Raw genomic sequence first — 18,886 nt, 5'->3', positions numbered from 1 at the left:
AAAACAAGAGAACATGAGTTAAGAATTAAAGGGCAGAGGTTTAGAGGTAACATGAGGGGGAACTTCTTTACTCAGAGAGTGGTAGACGTGTGGAATGAGCTTCCGGGAGAAATAGTGGCGGCGGAGTCAATTGTATTATTTAAGAATAGGTTGGACAGGTATATGGATGAGAAGAAGATGGAGGGTTATGGGCATTGTGCAGGGAGGTGCGGACTAGAAGGGCCTAATGGCCTGTTTCCGTGCTGTAAATTGTTATGTTGTTATGTTATGTTACTCTGTCACAATTGTTTTCCACCACCTGCAAGTCTGTAACTGACTCTCACCTTAAACCCACATCTTCACAGAGAGAATGTACAAACTTCATACAGAGCACTCGAGGTCAAGATTGAACCCAAGTCCCCAGATTGTGACACAGCCTCATTGTGATGCCCAATTTTATTTAAGTTGTTTAATTTGATTTACTGTGGAATTCCACATTCTTAAGGAAGCATCAGCTTTGAATTAGCAGGAAATGACCAGACTTTTTCAGTGTACTAAAAATATCAGGATTAGTTTCATAGTATTGAAATATTGAAATTCAGATCATTATCCTTGGAGCAAAATCATCTTCTACCATTTGAGATCAATTGATTCCTGTATACACAAAGATCTTAGTTGAGTCGACCTGGATTGCATCCACAGGTTACACAACCAGTCAGAGCAGAGGATGACAATCCAAACAATTGTAGATGCCAACATAAAGTTCAACTCCAGTGTTGAAAGATGGGAGTTCTGGGAAAAACTTCAAGATCATGCATTTTGATTTTGAAATATCATATAGGTCAAGCTGCATAATGGCATAAGATTTTCCATTCTACTCTGCAAGTGTTCTATACCATCTTATCACATTTTCATAAACATCTGAAAACATTTTGCATACTATAAATGTGTTTTGAAACACAAATAATGTCATTAGATGGCTAATGCCACAAACAATAGAGGTATTCATTTGATGTTGGCTCTTATTTGTACATAGCAATGACAAAAGGAATCAGTTAACATGTCACCCACAGAGGAGTAAAAATAACAATGCCAGAATACTGCACTGGTTAAAAATGATGCTGTCGTCCCTTCCTCTACTCTTCCAGCTTTCTGAAGCAATTCTTTGTTCTGGCTTACTCCTTCATCTCTTCTCACAACACCTTCAAGTCAACCGTGGGAGTTGCTTTTTATCTCTTCCTTTCATCTAAGGACCCAAGCACTCTTTTCAGGATTCAACTTTACTTTTTCCATTTTACTATACCTCATTTGGACATACTATGTCCTCTCCTCTGCTTTGGGCAAACCAAGTACAGATTGGGTGACTGCATTGTGGAATAATTCCATTCAGTTTGCAAGGATAGCCTTGCATTTTCAGTTAGCTGAAGTAAAACACCCAAGTCTGCAGACACCGTGGTGGATATGTAAAAACACAATGCTTGAGAAACTCAGCAAGTAAAGCAGTGTACTTTATGTAGCAAAATATGAAAAAGTGTAGACAGGCACCTACCATTTTGTTTGGATGCCTGCGTACATTTTTCCATACCTTAATGAAGGGTTCAAGCCCAAAACATTGGTTATGTATCTTTACCTTTCCTCTGTAAAGTACATTGTTTTACCTGCTGAGTTGTGTTTTTCTGTTATTTCTAGTTGTCTATTGCTTTAATTCTCCATCCTTCTCACCTTTTGGGCTTTGGTCTCTTTTATAGTTCCAACAAAACTTGATGATCAGCATCTTATTCTATGACTAGGCTCATAACAGCCCTCAGGATTGATACTAAATTCAACAATTACAGATAGCCAGCCTTTCCAGATTTTATGACAACTGTCCGGCTCTGCAGAAAGGTCATCAGCAGGCACCATGAACATCATTGTTCGAGAACATAGAAAACTACACCACATTACAGGCCCTTTGGCCCTTGATGTTGTGCCGACCCATATATTCCTTTAAAAAAAAGATACTAAACCAACCCTACCCCATAACCCACTATTTTTATTTCATCCATGTACCTGTCTGAGTCTCTTAAATGCCCCTAATGTATCAGCCTCCACCACCATCTCTGGCAAGGCATTCCAGGCACCCACAACTCTCTGTGTAAAAAGCATACCCCTGATGTCTCCTTAAACTTCTCTTCCTTTACTTTGTATTTATATTTTCTGGTATTTTCTATTCCTGCCATGGGAAACAGGTGCTGGCTGTCCACCCTGTCTATGGCTCTCATAATCTTGTAGACCTCTATCAAGTCTCCTCTCATCCTTCTATACTCCAAAGAGTAAAGTCCCAGTTCTACTAACTTTGCCTCATAAGACTTGTTTTCCAATCCAGACAACATCCTGGTAAATCTCTTCTGCACCCTCTCCATAGCTTCCACATCCTTCCTATAATGAGGTGACCAGAACTGAACACAAATGAGTTCTTACCAGAGATTTGTAGAGTTGCAACATGACTTCTCTACTCCTGTGCTCAATCTCATTATTAATGAAGCCCAGCATTCTATAGGCCTTCCTAATTATTCTCTCCATGGATGTTGCTTGTTCAGCTGAACATTTCCAACATTCTCTGATTTATTTTGGATTTTTAGCATCTCCTTTCTTTTGTATCTCCCAGGTCCCAATGCTTCATTGTCTTTCCTCTGTTTTCATGCATCTCCTTCTAATCAGAGTTCCTCTAGAGCAGTGGTTCTCAACCCTTTTCTTTCCACTCACATACCATTTTAAGCAATATAAGGATCTAAATCCTTATTTTCATCATAAGTTCATTACAGAAAACAGAGTGTTCACTTACATTTACAATTGAAATTGTCCATGTAGTGAGATCTAAACAGTATTCAGCCATGCAAAAAACAATCTGTCAGAGGAACTCAGCGGGGCAAGCAGCATCAGTGGGAGGAAACATTGGAACCCTTTGTCTAAACATTTTCTGAAGGTTTTTGGCAAGGAGCCACACATGAAGCTGCTAAACAAAATAGTAGCCCATGAGGACCTACATGGATAGTTTTGCTAACTGGCAGAATCCAAAGAGTGGAAGGAAAGGGAGCCTTTTCTGGATGGCTGCCAGTGACTAGAGATGTTCTACAGGGGTTGGTGTTGAGTTTACTACTTTTCATTTTATATGTCTGATTGATTTGATGACAGAATTAATGGCTTTCTGGCTAAGTTTGTGGATGATATAAAGATAGGTAAGGGGCAGCTAGTGTTGAGGAAGTAGGGACTTGGACAGGTTGGTAGATGGGCAAAGAAGTGGCAGATGGAATACAGAGTAGGGAAATGTAAGGTCATGAGCTTTGATAGATGGAATAAAAAAATAGAGTATGGAAAGTGGATTGAGAAAACAGAGGTCCAAAGAGACTTGGGAGTCCAAATTCAGGATTCTCTCAAGGTTAACTTACAAGTTAAATCTGTAACAAAGAAGGCAAATGCAATGTTAGCATTCAGTTCGAGAGGAATAGAACATAAAAGCAAGGAAGTAATACTGCGGTTTTATAAGGCATTGGTCAGACCACAATTTGGGTCTTGTTAGCAGTTTTAGGCCCCATATCTAAGGAAGGATGTGCTAGCATTGGAGATAGTCCAGAGGAGGTTTATGGGTTAGGACTGTTACATATGAGATGCATTTGATGCCTCTGGGGCTTAGAGGAATTAGGGGTGATCACATTGAAACCTACTAAATATTGAAAGGGCTTGAATAGAGTGTATATTGGAGATGTTTCCAATAGTGGAAGAGTTTAGGATCAGAAGGGCATAGCGTCAGAATTTTTAAAAATGTCCCTTTAGCTCAGAGATGAAGAGAATTTTCTTCATTTAGCGGGTGGTGAATCTGTGGAATTTGATGCTACAGATGGCTGTGGAGGCCAAGTTATTGGCTTGATTTAAAGAGGAGGTTGATGGATTCTTGATGAGTATGGGTGGGAAATATGACAAGAAGACAGTAATGGGATTGAGAGGAAAAATACAGATGACAGGATTTGAATGACAGAGCAGATTCAATTGGCTGAATGGCCTAATTCTGTTTCTGCATCTTGAGGTCTAATTCATGCACCACCCTTACTTGGTAATGCCTTGCTGTTGTTTCATCATTGCTATGTCAAAATCCTGAAATTCCTTACTTAACAACTCGTTGGATGAATTTGCACTAAAAGGACTGCAGTGGTTCAAGATATTGAGTCAGCACATCATTTCTGAAGTAGCTAGAGATAGGCAATAAATGCAGCTTTGATCATGAGCCCAGATCCCCCCCCACCCCCCCCCCCAAAATTAATCAATAACTACCTGAGGATAGGTAAAACACGTGCACTGAGGAACTAACTGATGCAGTAGGGAACTTGAGCATTGTTGCTGTCAGAATTGATTTTGTGTGTGGCATAATTCAGTACAACATGGAAGTGATACATAGGGTTTGATTGCTTATAGCACATAATATTTACCTAGCAACAGAATGACATCATTCACAGAAAATATGAATGTTGCCCCATTAGTCTTGGAGTGGCTGGTATTGAAGAGGAGCAGGACTCTGTCCAACCATTGACATAACTCTTATTAAACTCTTTTACAACTTTTTTATTAAAGCTCTAGGATCCCACTGTACTGTTGATGTTGAAGAAATGAGTGAGATTCATACTTACTAATCCTTGCCACGATTAAAAATCAGAATTGAATACTGGGATTTCTGATGTCCCCGGACAAATCACAATCGTAGAATCATGAAGGTGTAGAGGACGGCCAACCAGCTCTTCGAATTTCTGCCACATTCTTGGAACAACCAAACCATTCTCATTTTCCCGCACTTTCCCCATGGTCTTGTAATCATTTCCCTTCAAGTGTCCATGAATTCCCTTTTAAAGGCCCTTATTGACTCTGCAGCAGTATGCTTCAAACATAACCCTCTCTCAGTAAGAGCTTTCCCTTTAGATCTTTCCTGAATTATTTCTTAGCCAAAATTCTACATCCTGGTCCTTTAACCATCTGCTAAATAACATGGATTCTTTTCCCAAGTTACTGTAATTGCTGGGGATGACTTTTAAAAAAATTTGTATGGAGGAATTTAATGTTCATTATTAGGTAGCAAGCTTACCAATACCATTACTTGCTTTACTGAGAACAGATGTTAAAAGTTGGATTTACCTGACAATATTAGTTTTATATAAAAAAAAGTTTTGAAGTGTTGAAAAAAGTAAAATAGAGGAGCAATAGTTCTTAAAATCTGCCCATAATTGCAGATTGGAAATGTCCTTCCAGGCAGCAGAGAGCTGTGAACTTAGCTCGACCATCACGCAGACCCCATCCACAACATGCAAGCTAAAAATTAAAAAAACAAGCTACAAATTAATATCTTTTTATTGGTTGTAACATACACAAATTACATAGGTGCGTATGATAATAATGATAAAGTTAATTTATATTGAATTACAAATATTAAATAACTGTGAACAAAGTACATATGAACCCAGCTCCCCACCATGACTACCAGCCCCCCCACATCTCCATCGGGCACACAAAACTCAAAACGGTCAACCAGTTTACCTATCTCGGCTGCACCATTTCATCAGATGCAAGGATCGACAATGAGATAGACAACAGACTCGCCAAGGCAAATAGCGCCTTTGGAAGACTACACAAAAGAGTCTGGAAAAACAACCAACTGAAAAACCTCACAAAGATAAGCGTATACAGAGCCGTTGTCATACCCACACTCCTGTTCGGCTCCGAATCATGGGTCCTCTACCGGCACCACCTACGGCTCCTAGAACGCTTCCACCAGCGTTGTCTCCGCTCCATCCTCAACATCCATTGGAGCGCTCACACCCCTAACGTCGAGGTACTCGAGATGGCAGAGGTCGACAGCATCGAGTCCACGCTGCTGAAGATCCAGCTGCGCTGGATGGGTCACGTCTCCAGAATGGAGGACCATCGCCTTCCCAAGATCGTATTATATGGCGAGCTCTCCACTGGCCACCGTGACAGAGGTGCACCAAAGAAAAGGTACAAGGACTGCCTAAAGAAATCTCTTGGTGCCTGCCACATTGACCACCGCCAGTGGGCTGATAACGCCTCAAACCATGCATCTTGGCGCCTCACAGTTTGGCGGGCAGCAGCCTCCTTTGAAGAAGACCGCAGAGCCCACCTCACTGACAAAAGGCAAAGGAGGAAAAACCCAACACCCAACCCCAACCAACCAATTTTCCCTTGCAACCGCTGCAATCGTGTCTGCCTGTCCCGCATCGGACTGGTCAGCCACAAACGAGCCTGCAGCTGACGTGGACTTTTTACCCCCTCCATAAATCTTCGTCCGCGAAGCCAAGCCAAAGAAGAAAGAAGAAAATGAAAGAAACCATATATTTGCTAAACTAAGAATCTAGCCCTACCCTATGATGGCTGCTGGCCAAGTCCACTACTAATAATATTAATAACAATTGGGTAGCAAAATTTAAAAAAAAATAATTAATCTATAAATTGAAAATAATTGAGAAAAGAACCCGCCAGAAAAAGAAAGTTAAAATCCATTATAGTGATAGAACACCTAATTTTTTCTAGAGGAAGACCTGCTATCACATCCGACAACCATTGGGTATGAGTGGGAGGGACAGCATCTTTCCATCTCAGCAAAATGGCCCTTCTAGCGATGAAGGAAGCAAAAGCCACTATGGGATTGAGACTAAGTCGATATTAAATCCATTGGTCCACTCACTCCAAAGATAGCTAGGAAAAGGCTAGGAGTTAGGTTAATATCAAGAACTAATGATAAAGTGCAAAATTAAAGAGAGAAGGATATAACCAAAGCATAAGGCACAAAGTACCTTCCTCAGTTATGCATTTATCACATTTAATAGAAATATTAGGATCAAATTGAGCTGACTGAACCTTGGTCTACTTTAAGTTGTATTAATGAATGCCTAACACAAAGAGAAGATGAGTGAACATGTTTCAAAACTAGAACCCATATATTATTGACAAATTAATATCAACCCATCCTGGCCACACACTCTTCTTCCTCATTTTATCAGGAAGAATATTCACAAATAAAACCATGCATCACCAGATTAAAGGACGGTTTATTTCCTGCTGCTAACAAACTCCTAATTGAACCTCATACTTTTAAAATAATACTACTTTTGTTCTATTAGAACTGATCTCTCACTCTTTCTATGTCTGTGTTTTTTAATGTTGTACAGGTTGACTAACTGAATTGCATAGTAAACAAACATTCTCACTGTTCTTCTGTTCACATGATAATAAATTAACTTGGATAACTGAAAATTAACTTGGACACATTTTGGTTACATTACTAGCCTTGCAGCCAGAGCTCTGTGCCTTTGATCCAGCAGAATGAGTTTAAAATCCCACAGTGATAGTTGGGAAATTTAAACTCAAGTAATTAAATAAATACAGAATACAGAACCATTGTTGGAGGCCAGAATTCAAACAATGATGAGATAGTATCTAAAAGGAAGAGAGAGAACTTGCTGGCTTGGTGCCAGTGCCTGAGAGTGGGACAGCTCTTCCATTACCAGCAACCCGGGTTCAAATCCGCTTCTGCCTGTAAGGAGGTTTGTACACTTCCCGTGTCTGCCAGGGCTTTGTATGGGTGCTCCGGTTTCCTCCCCCATTCCAAAGTCGTATGGAATTTGTTGGTTAATTAATCAAATAGATGCACATGAGCTTGTGGGCCTGAGTCATGTTACCATGCTGTACCTCTAAATTAATTATAACAATCTCTGCCTCAATGTAAGCAAGACCAAGGTGCTGGTCCATCGATTTAAAGGAGATGGGTGGAGCTCACTCCTCCGACCGCATCAATGGTGCTGACATGACAGTTCTTGGGTGTAAATCTCTTTAGTCTTGTCCAACCACATTAATGTCAGTCCAAAAAGTGCTGCAATGCCTCTATATCCTCAGAAGCCAAAGGAAATTTGGCATGTCTTTCTCACTGCTCTCAGACTCCTGAACATACATCACACTAGTAACATTCTACCTGATATTTCTATGTCACTGAGCTGTGTTTAATTTGTGTATTTATGTAGGAGTTGTATTATTTGATACCATGCAAAGCAAACTTTATTGCGTACTCTCAACAATAAAATTGAATTGAGCAAAAAGGGCAATTTCAGAAAACTGAAAACTACTGTATTATTATAAAAAGCCACATGGTTCATTGTTGAGAATTCTGGGTCACAAATAGTGCCTTCTATAATGTTTAACCACTCCCCCCCCCCACCTATGTTCCAGTTTTTAAATACAGATGTGATTAAAGTCCACATTCCAGATTTTATTCAAGATTATTTGTCTACATTTTGGTTTGACCATGTAGAAATTATAGCACTTTTTAAACATTGTTCACCCATTTCAGGGCACCATGATGTTTGGGACATTTGACTTCACAGGTGTTTGTGATTACTCAGGTACGATTTATTGCTTCATTGGTGCAGGTATAAGAGAGCTAGGCTTGCTTCTAATCACCTTTGGAGCCATTTTTCAACATGAGGACCAGAGTCAAAGAAGCCATTATGAGGCTGAAAAACAAGAATAAAACAATGAATTGTTTGGAACATCATTAAGAAGAAAGAGCGTCCTGATGAGGGAAAAACTCTCATCATATTGAAGAAAAATCCCCTGTCCAACAGATGAGAAATATTTTTTGGAGACGGGTTTGTCAGTGATGACTTTCTGCAGAAAACTTCATGAATGGAAATACAGAGGAAACATTCATTGGCCACAGAAACAGGATGACCAGATGATAGTTTGCCAAGAAGTATTTAAAAGATCCTGCAGAATTCTAGAAAAAAAGGTCTTGTGGATGGTTGAGATCAAGATGAACCAGTATCAGAGTGATGCCAAGAGAAAACCGTGAAGGTGTAAAGGAACTGTCCAAGGTCCAAAGCATATCACCTCATCTGTGAAACATGGTGGTGGGGGGGTTATGGCCTGGGCACGAGTGGCCGCCACAGGTCCTGGTGCACTTACCTTCACTAATGATGTAACTGCTGATGGCGGTAGCAAAATGAATTCTGAAGTGTATAGAAACATCTTATCTGCCTCAGTTGGAGCAAATACTTCCAAACTCATTGAATGGTGGTTCATCCTACAGCAAGATTATCCGAATCCTGATCACAAACGGACTGCTGAAGTAACAAGAGTTTTTCGAAGTTAAACACTGGAAAATTCTTGAATGGCCAAGTCAGTCACCTGATCTAAATCCAATTGAGCATATGCTGAAGAGAAAACTTAAGGGGACAAGTCCCCGAAACAAGCAGGAACTGAAGATGGCTGCAGTAGAGGCCTGGCAGAACATCACTGAGAAGATACTCAGCACCTGGTGATATCTATGAATCACAGACTTTAAGGTGTCATTGAATACAAGGGATATGCAACAAAGTACTAAAAATGACTACTTTAATCTACAGTACAACTTCGATTATCCAAAATGGTCAGGCCTGAGCTTTTGTCAGAAACTTTTTTTTAATATAACTGGTCATTTTTAAAAAACAGTCCAGTAGCACCAGCAAAACACCTGTAACAGTGTTTAAACCACCACAAACAATAAGGGAAAGTTTTTTAAGCATTAAAATAACGTTTATTTCTCACCAAAAAAATTGCTGGTCACTGCCGATCACCAAGTCCTCCCCATCAAAGCAATGGTGCTGCTGGTGGCCCAACGTCCCTACTGCTGCCCGGGAGGCCACTCTCTTTGATGACGTTGGGACAAGGGATTCTTCCAACTGCTTGTGGCTGGGAGACAGTGGCACGCAGTTTGAGTGGGAGAGTTGGAGAGAAAAGTCATGTCGGATTAATTTTTTTTTTCAACCTGTGAGGTCAGTTCAGCTCTGAAAAAATTTTGGATAAATGAGGATTTTGGAAAATCCAATTTTGGATAATTGGAGTTGTTCTGTACTCCTATGTCCCAAATATTATATTGCCCTGAAATGAGGGGTTTATGTATAAAAAATGCTGCAATTTCTACATAATCAACCAAAGTATATAAAAATAACCTTGAATAAAATCTGGAATGTGCACTTTAATCATGTGAATTGTTTGATTACAAATTTAAAACTGTGGAGCAAATAAAGTGTCTTTGTCTCAAATATTATGGAGGGCACTGTATAAGCCTGACTCGATAAGGATGGCTATTTTTCTTACATCGAGCACTATAGCAGAGTACAGGCCCTTCAGCCCTTGATGTTGTGCTAACCAATATATTCCTGAAAAAAAGTACTAAACCTACCTAACCCCTTATTTTTATTTATGTGCTTGTCTAAGAATCTCTTAAATGCCCCTAATGTTTCTCACTCCACCACCATCCCAGGCAAGGCATTCCAAGCACCCATAACTCTCTGCGTGAAAAAAAAACAAATTTACCCCTGATGTCTCCCCTAAACTTCCCTCTTTGTAAGGATTTTCTCTGGTGTTTGCTATCCACCCTATCTATGCCTCTCATTATCTTGTAGACCTCTATCAAGTGAACTCTATCCTTCTATTCTCCAAGGAGAAAGGTCACAGGACTGCTAACCTAGCTTCATAAGACTGGTTTTCTAATCCAGGCAACATCCTGATAAATCTCCTCTGCACCCTCCATAGTTTCCACATCCTTCTTATAATGAGGTGACCAGAAATGAATACAATACTCTAGGTTTGGTCTTACCAGAGATTTGTAAAGTTACCTAAAGGACAATAATGAAAGGGGTTTAAATACAATCTATTAATTTCATGCTCAGTATTACTGAGCTTTTTGAAGTTCAAAGTTCAGATTGATTGTCAGAGTACATACATAACATTCCATACAATCCTGAGATTCTTCCTGTCAACTAGGCAGAATTTCTACTTATTGGTAGTGCAAAAATCTAGACTCAAGAAAATACATGCATACAAAAGAGAGAAATGTAAACAAAGAAAAAACTGAACAAACAATGCAGAAGAAAAATAAATATTCAGTAATAAATAATGTGCAAAATAAGTCCTTAATTGAGTCTCTGATGGAGTTTGTTGTTTAGGAATCTGAGGTGGAGGGGTAGCAATTGTTCCTGGATATGGTGGTATGAGTCTTGTGGCACTTATACCCCATTCCTGATGGCAGCAGCAAGAACAGAGCATGTCCTGTGTGATGTGGATCCTTGATGATTGCTGCTGCTCTCTGACTGTAGCATTCCTTGTAAATTTTCTTGAGGGTGGGAGAGTTTTGCCTGTGATATTCTAGGTTGTAACAACTACCTTTTACAGAACTTTCTGCTCAGAGGTATTGGTGCTCCCATTCCAGGTATATAGCCAATTTCACCTCATGCATGTAGAAGTTGCCAAGGTTTCTGGTGAAATGCCAAACCTCTGCAAACTCTTGAGGAAGTTGAGATGCTGACCTAATTAGTTGTTTTTAAATTCCATTTTGAGTTATTTAATATTATTTGTTATTTAAATGTTTGCTATTTGATGCAATTTTGAACTAATGTGGAGCAGGGAAAGGAACAGAGAGATCGAAGATGGGCTGACATTTTTGCAAGGCTAGAGGGGGACCTCTGCCATTCATTTACCTCAAGATATTCGAAATGCACAACAAAGCTCTCCCTCGCTGCAGGTTAGTGGATAGCTCAAACATAAATAGAACCATAGAACACTCTTTTTTCTTTGGCTTGGCTTCGCGGACGAAGATTTATGGAGGGGGTAAAAAGTCCACGTCAGCTGCAGGCTCGTTTGTGGCTGACCAGTCCGATGCGGGACAGGCAGACACGATTGCAGCGGTTGCAAGGGAAAATTGGTTGGTTGGGGTTGGGTGTTGGGTTTTTCCTCCTTTGCCTTTTGTCAGTGAGGTGGGCTCTGCGGTCTTCTTCAAAGGAGGCTGCTGCCCGCCAAACTGTGAGGCGCCAAGATGCACGGTTTGAGGCGTTATCAGCCCACTGGCGGTGGTCAATGTGGCAGGCACCAAGAGATTTCTTTAGGCAGTCCTTGTACCTTTTCTTTGGTGCACCTCTGTCACGGTGGCCAGTGGAGAGCTCGCCATATAATACGATCTTGGGAAGGCGATGGTCCTCCATTCTGGAGACGTGACCCATCCAGCGCAGCTGGATCTTCAGCAGCGTGGACTCGATGCTGTCGACCTCTGCCATCTCGAGTACCTCGACGTTAGGGGTGTGAGCGCTCCAATGGATGTTGAGGATGGAGCGGAGACAACGCTGGTGGAAGCGTTCTAGGAGCCGTAGGTGGTGCCGGTAGAGGACCCATGATTCGGAGCCGAACAGGAGTGTGGGTATGACAACGGCTCTGTATACGCTTATCTTTGTGAGGTTTTTCAGTTGGTTGTTTTTCCAGACTCTTTTGTGTAGTCTTCCAAAGGCGCTATTTGCCTTGGCGAGTCTGTTGTCTATCTCATTGTCGATCCTTGCATCTGATGAAATGGTGCAGCCGAGATAGGTAAACTGGTTGACCGTTTTGAGTTTTGTGTGCCCGATGGAGATGTGGGGGGGCTGGTAGTCATGGTGGGGAGCTGGCTGATGGAGGACCTCAGTTTTCTTCAGGCTGACTTCCAGGCCAAACATTTTGGCAGTTTCCGCAAAGCAGGACGTCAAGCGCTGAAGAGCTGGCTCTGAATGGGCAACTAAAGCGGCATCATCTGCAAAGAGTAGTTCACGGACAAGTTTCTCTTGTGTCTTGGTGTCAGCTTGCAGGCGCCTCAGAAAACAGGCCATTTAGCCCTTCTGCCGAAACATCACTCCACTTGTCCCATTGACCTGGACCCATTCCATAACTCTTCAGACCTCGCCCATCCACATATCTATCCAACTTATTCGTAACTTAAGAGTGAGCCCGCATAATGTACATAAATGATTTTTCCTCTCAAATCATTTTTGTTAGAAAGTTTAACAGAAATGTCCACAGTAAAAAAAATATAAGCAGTGTTGATAGAAACAATGGGGATGCTACATACTTACAATATATTTGTACCTTATTGTAGTCATAGCTGTTATATATTAAACGTTCTCATTTATTTTTGCCGTCCATTATCACTTATAATAATGTTACAGAGGGGAAGGATGCACTGCTACTGTCCTAACAATTCAAAGTGATGGTAAATATTTGGTCATAACTACAGAGTGAGGAGAAGATCAAACATATTTGATAAAAAAATCATCTATCTGTACTTTGTTTTGAGGGCATCTTTTGGTTTACAAATGCTTCTATGTAACTCTAGAGTTTCAATAATTGTGAGAATGTTGAAATAGACTTCCAATTCTGGCAATCGCAGCAATTTATAATCAGTCTGTACTGATGTGTATTCCCTATGCATGCAACTGGGTAACTGAACACTTGGTTACGTATTCTCCATCTGCTTTATCCGTGTGTACAAAGAAAAAAAAATTCTGATTCATCAATGGATGGAGGTACCTTTGCATTGCAATTTGTTATTACTGAAATTTACCCATTGCTATCATTAATTTTAGTTCAATGTAAATAAAAATATAAATATAAGAATTAAATTGTTACGGTACATCTAAGACTCAGTAAGTAGTAATAACATGTCTGTGACTTATTTCCACATTTACCTTGTAGAATGCACTATCCTGACTGCAGATTTGGATCAACTAATGATAATAAGGGGATTTCAACTAAACTTTCCAAAGGATTGCATGATATTATAAATAAATCAGCCAATATTTGCATATTCAAAACAGCGGAATCATTAATGATTCCTGCTCTTTGAATTTGACTTTATTCAAGTACTCATAAACAGTGCTCAGGTGCAGCAGCAAGAAACAATTCCACACAATAAAGTAACATAACAGCCAATTTAAAATTAGAACTGATCCATTATTTTGAATGAACAAGGGCTGAAAGAAGATGGCAATGATAATGTACGTTTATACATTGCACAAGGTAAATATGCACAAAATGTTTTTACTTACTGGAGCTGAGCAGATACTTGGCAAAAAAGACTACAATATTGTAATGCAAAACCTACTACAGTATACATAATTGAATAAAAAACAGATAGCACATGCAAAAATATGATAATAAATATTCTGTTCTCCTTGTGCAAAAATAAAGTGATTTTGCAATAGTGCAGACAGTCCTTTTGTGATGTTGGAGTAATCCATGATTAATGTTAACTGTAGGCAATTCACAAACTTGATAGCTGTCGCAAAGAAACTGTTTTTGAACCCAGAGTTAGTGGTTTTATGGTTTCTGTACCTTCTGCTCAAAGGTAGCAGGAAGTAAAGGTTGTGACCAGGGTGATAGCATATTTTTGTGACTCAGTGTCTCATACAGATGTCTTCACTGGATGGAAGGTCAGAGACTGATGGACCTGACTATATTTGTTGCCTTCTGAAGCCCCCTGTGTCCCTAAGCATTTGATTTTGCACTCAATCATACAGCATGGAAGTAGGCCCTCAGTGATTTACCAAGCTAAGCTGTGATGTAACCAGTTGGTATATTTTGCAGAGTGCCTCTGTGGAAGTTTAATAGAGTAGTAAACAACATGCCAAATCTCCTCAGACTCCAAAGCTTTAGTGTGCTTACTTCATGGTTGCCTTAATGTGTGGGCTGCAGGAGAGGACCTCTGTAATATGGACTGCCAGGAAATTGAAGGTACCAACCCTCTCCACCTCAATCCCATCAGCGTGGGCAGGTGCATGGTACCTTGGTCGCTTCTTCCTAAAATCAACAATAACTGGTGACATTGGGACAAAGATTGTTGTTCCGGTACCACGCAACCTGTATTCTGACTCGTCGTTTTCACTTAATTGGCCAACAACAGTGGTGTCATTAGCAAATTGATAGATTAAATTGACTACACAGTCATGAGTGTACGAGGAATAGAGCAGAGGACTAGTCACGCACCCTTGGGGTGCCCCTGTTCTGATGGTTAGCATGGAGGAGGTGATGTTGTCAATTCACATTGATTGGGGTCTGCCAATAAGGAGATGAAGTTCCATTTGCAAAGGGACAGAGTCCAGATCCTTTAGTTTAGCTGCATCATCCTGCACTAATGAATTTGTAGCTTGGGTACAAAGATTGCTTGATTTTCAGAGATAGCCAATCCTGCTTCTCTGTCCTTTCCATATAGTCAGAAATGCTACAATCATATTTTCTTTCATATTTAAGGGAGAAGCTTGATATAAGTCAAGTTCATACAACTGAAAATGCATTGCACAGGTTACTGTAATTTATTCACTCACATTAAAATAAAATGCAGCTTCTCAGATTTTTATCTGTTACCGCTTTAACATATGAAGTCTATGCCATTTGGCGCAGACAATCTATTCAAATTTGTAACTCTCCAAGCCAGTAATTTAATCTTCACTTCTCCACGGTATTTACTAACTATTCCCATACTATTGTGTGCATACAGTGGCCTAGGAGCATATTGGCTCCTGAATAGGAACATTAAATCAGACTGCACATCACCCTGACAGGGAGCACATTATAAGTGCTCAAATAGCTGTGGTTACACATATAACACTTGTAATCAGTAGTTTATAGAATGAACAGGAAGCCTCCAAAGTGTTCTGCAACAGAGCACAAAACTTGCACGTGGAATTAGAACATAAAACATTACAGCACGGTACAGGCCCTTCAGCCCTGCTATGTTGTGCTGAACTCTATAAGCCAACTCAAAAAAACTAACTTCTCAACCTCATTATCCTCTGCTTATCTTTCATCCATGTGCCTGGCAAAGATTTTTTTAAATTCCCCTTTTGTACTAGCCTCCAGTGCCATGTCAGGCAACACACTCCAGGCACCCACTACTCTCACTCTCTGTGGAGAAAAACTTACCCCTGACATCTTCCCTAGACTTTCCACTCCTCACTTTGTACAGATGTCGTCTGCTATTTTCTGATCTCGTCCCAGGAAATATGTGCTGGCTTTCCATCCTCTCTATGCCATTCATAATCATGTTGACCTATTAAACTAGCTCTTATCCTTTGTTCTAAAGAGAAAACCCTAGCTCCACTAACCTTGCCTCATGTTCTCTAATCCAGGCAACATCTTGGTAAATCTCCTCTGTGGCCTCTCCATAGCTTCTACATCCTTCCTGTAATGAGGAAACTAGAACTGAACACAATATTCCAAGTGTGGTCTAATCAGAGTTTTAAAGGCTACATAACCTTACAACTCTTGAACTCAATCCCTGATAAATCAAGGCCAGAATACCATTAGCCTTCTCAACTACCCCATCAATCTGCATGGGATTCTTGGACTATTAAGAAACTTGCTATTAACCATGTACTCTGCCTTCAAGTTTGAGCACATCACGCATTCTGATTGAACTCAACCTGCCATTTTTCCACCCAACTCTGTAGCCTCTCTATATCCTGTTTTAACCTATGACAACTTTCGAGACTCCCCACAACACCTCTAATATTTGTGTCATCTGCAAACCTACTGACACATCCCTATACATTTTCGTCCAGGTCATTTATAAAAATTGCAAAGAGCAGAGGTCTTAGAATAGATCCCTGCAGAACTCCACTAGTCACTGACCTCCAGGCAGAATATGTTCCATCCACTAATGCCCTCTATTTAATGCAGGCAGGCTAATTCTGAATCCATACAGCCAAGGTTCCTTGGATCCCATGTCTCATGACATTCCAAATGAGTCTACCATGGGGACCTTGTCAAATCCATACACATCACATTTACCAGTCTACCTTCATCAATTTCTTCTATTATCTCCTCAAAAAACTCAATTTGCCTTGAGAGGCACAACCTACCTCTCACAAAGCCATGTTGACTATCCCTGAGAAGGCTATACTTCTCTAAATGCTAGTAAATCCGGTTCCTAAGAATCCTCTCCAATAGTTTACCCACCACTGATGCAAGACCCACTGGTCTACAATTTCCAGGATTCTCTCTATTACCTTTTTTTTTAAAGAAGGGGACCACACTTTCCATTCTCCAAACCTCTGCTACCATGCCTTTAGCCAGGGAGGATGCAAACATTATTGCCAACACCCCAGCAATCTCTTCACTTGCTTTCTGTAGCAACGTGGGGTAAATCTCTTCTGATCCCACTTATCAATCCAAATGTTTAAGAAAATCCAACACATTCTCTTTTTTTTTAAGAACCTCAACATGCTCCAACACATATGCTTGTACAATTTGGAACTCACCTTGACCAAGGCCTCTCTCTCTGGTAAACACTGAAGCAAAATATTAATTTAGGACCTCCCCTTCCTCCAGGCACATATCTTTTTCGTTGAGTGGCTTTACCTTCATCTTATCCTTGAGCAACACTACCTTCACTATTGCCATCCCTTGTTTCTTCATACATGCATAAAACACTTTAAGGTTTTTCTTAATCCTGCTTGCCAAGGGCTTCTCATACCTCCTTCTAGCTCTCCTACATTCTTTCTTAAGTTCCTTCCTGGCTACCATATACTTCTCATGAGCCTTTCTTGTCTTTTGCATCCTAAACCTTTTATGTGCATCCTTTTTCCTCATCTATTTTGTCCACTATGGTTCCCTTATTCTCCCATCTTTGTCCTGTCTCAGTGAGACAAACTAATCCAGAACACGACTTAAGTGGTCCCTAAATATCCCCCACGTTTCTTCAGTGATTTTCCCTGCTTAATCCCATTGTAATTAGCCTTTCCTCAGTTAAACATGGAACCATTTTGTCCTTGTCCATAGCTAAGTTAAATGTCAGGGTCAATTTCACTGAAATGGTCCCCCACTGAGAGGTCTTTCAACTGAGCAGGTTCATTATCCAGCACTAGAACCTCAAGTTAACTTGTCCACATAATGTGTTATGAATCTTTCATGGACACATCTGACAAATTCTGCCCCATCTATCCTCGTTGGAGTAAGGAGGTGCCAGGCAATATTTGGGAAGCTGAAGTCTCCCATAACAAGCCTGTTCTTTCTTCACCATTCCAAAATCTGCCTACACATCTCTCCTCAGTGTCTCGAGGACATTTTGGAGGGCCCGTAGACCCTGAGGGCCTGTTTCTGACTTCCACCCACATTGAATCTGTAGAGAATCCCTCAACAACATCCTCCCTTTCTGCTACTGTGTGATAATATCCCTGCTTAGAGATATTAGGGATGCTACTACCATTCCCCCCACCCTTTTACCTCCAATCCTATCCTTCTTAAGACATCTAAACCCCATTACCTGCATCATCCAATCCTGTCCTTGCATCAACTGTGTCTGTAATGGTCATATATTAATTCCACATACTGATCCATGCTCTGAGTTCATCTCCCTTATTCCTTCCTTGATTTGAAATAAACACATTTTAATCCTCCAACGGATATACAGTGCTTCCACCACTGCCTGTCCTTCTTCACAAATTCGCAGTACATTGCATCAACCTTTCCACCATCTGCTCTATTCTCAGCCCTCTCATTCTGATTCCCATCCCCCTGCTATATTGCTGTTCGCTCCACTGAATTCCTCCAGCTGGCCACTATTATCTTTCACTCCAGGAGTTTCATTTTCATCGTGTTGAAAACCACACCAGAAGATTATCAAATATCTAGACCAATGTCTTTGCAGTATTCAAGTTCATGATAGTTCATCCGTATAGGAACTAAATGTGCCACTTTAGGCTAATACATTTCATTGTAGCCTGTCTCTGGAATTCATTTAAGAGTTAACATTTGTCACATCTTCTATGTAGCTCTACCTCAGCATGATTGTCAGTGTTAGCAAAAATGTAAAGCAAACTCTTAAGCACTACACTTAGGCAAGGAATTTCTGCTTTCTTTTAGACAGAGCTGTTAAAGCCAATTTTATAGTGGGATTCTGAAAAAGATCTATTTTGATGCTAATGTAATTTGTCAGAGCCAGGAAGTGTGGGATTTCCACCCTCACCCCCTTCCCACCTCCCCTTGATTCCTGCACTCTTGATTTGAAAAAATCCTTTGGGATACAGGCCTCAATAAC

At 40.5% G+C, this 18,886-nt stretch overlaps 1 protein-coding gene and 1 long non-coding RNA gene across 2 annotated transcripts in view; one reads left to right on the top strand and one right to left on the bottom strand.

Moving 5' to 3' along the window:
• The window catches only part of LOC138760341 (uncharacterized), a 32,038-nt gene extending 22,293 nt beyond the window's left edge, over positions 1–9,745 (bottom strand). Inside the window, exon 1 of the long non-coding RNA XR_011355547.1 lies at positions 9,598–9,745. This is a non-coding gene — a long non-coding RNA (uncharacterized lncRNA). The remainder of the gene's footprint in view (positions 1–9,597) is intronic.
• wdr27 (WD repeat domain 27) overlaps positions 1–18,886 on the top strand; it is a 671,431-nt gene that overhangs the window by 426,035 nt on the left and 226,510 nt on the right. The window lies entirely within an intron of this gene.

Source organism: Narcine bancroftii, chromosome 4 (assembly GCF_036971445.1).
Source record: "Narcine bancroftii isolate sNarBan1 chromosome 4, sNarBan1.hap1, whole genome shotgun sequence".
NCBI lineage: Eukaryota > Metazoa > Chordata > Chondrichthyes > Torpediniformes > Narcinidae > Narcine > Narcine bancroftii.
Note: the sequence above shows the minus strand (reverse complement) of the source record. Positions and strands in the feature narration are given on the sequence as shown.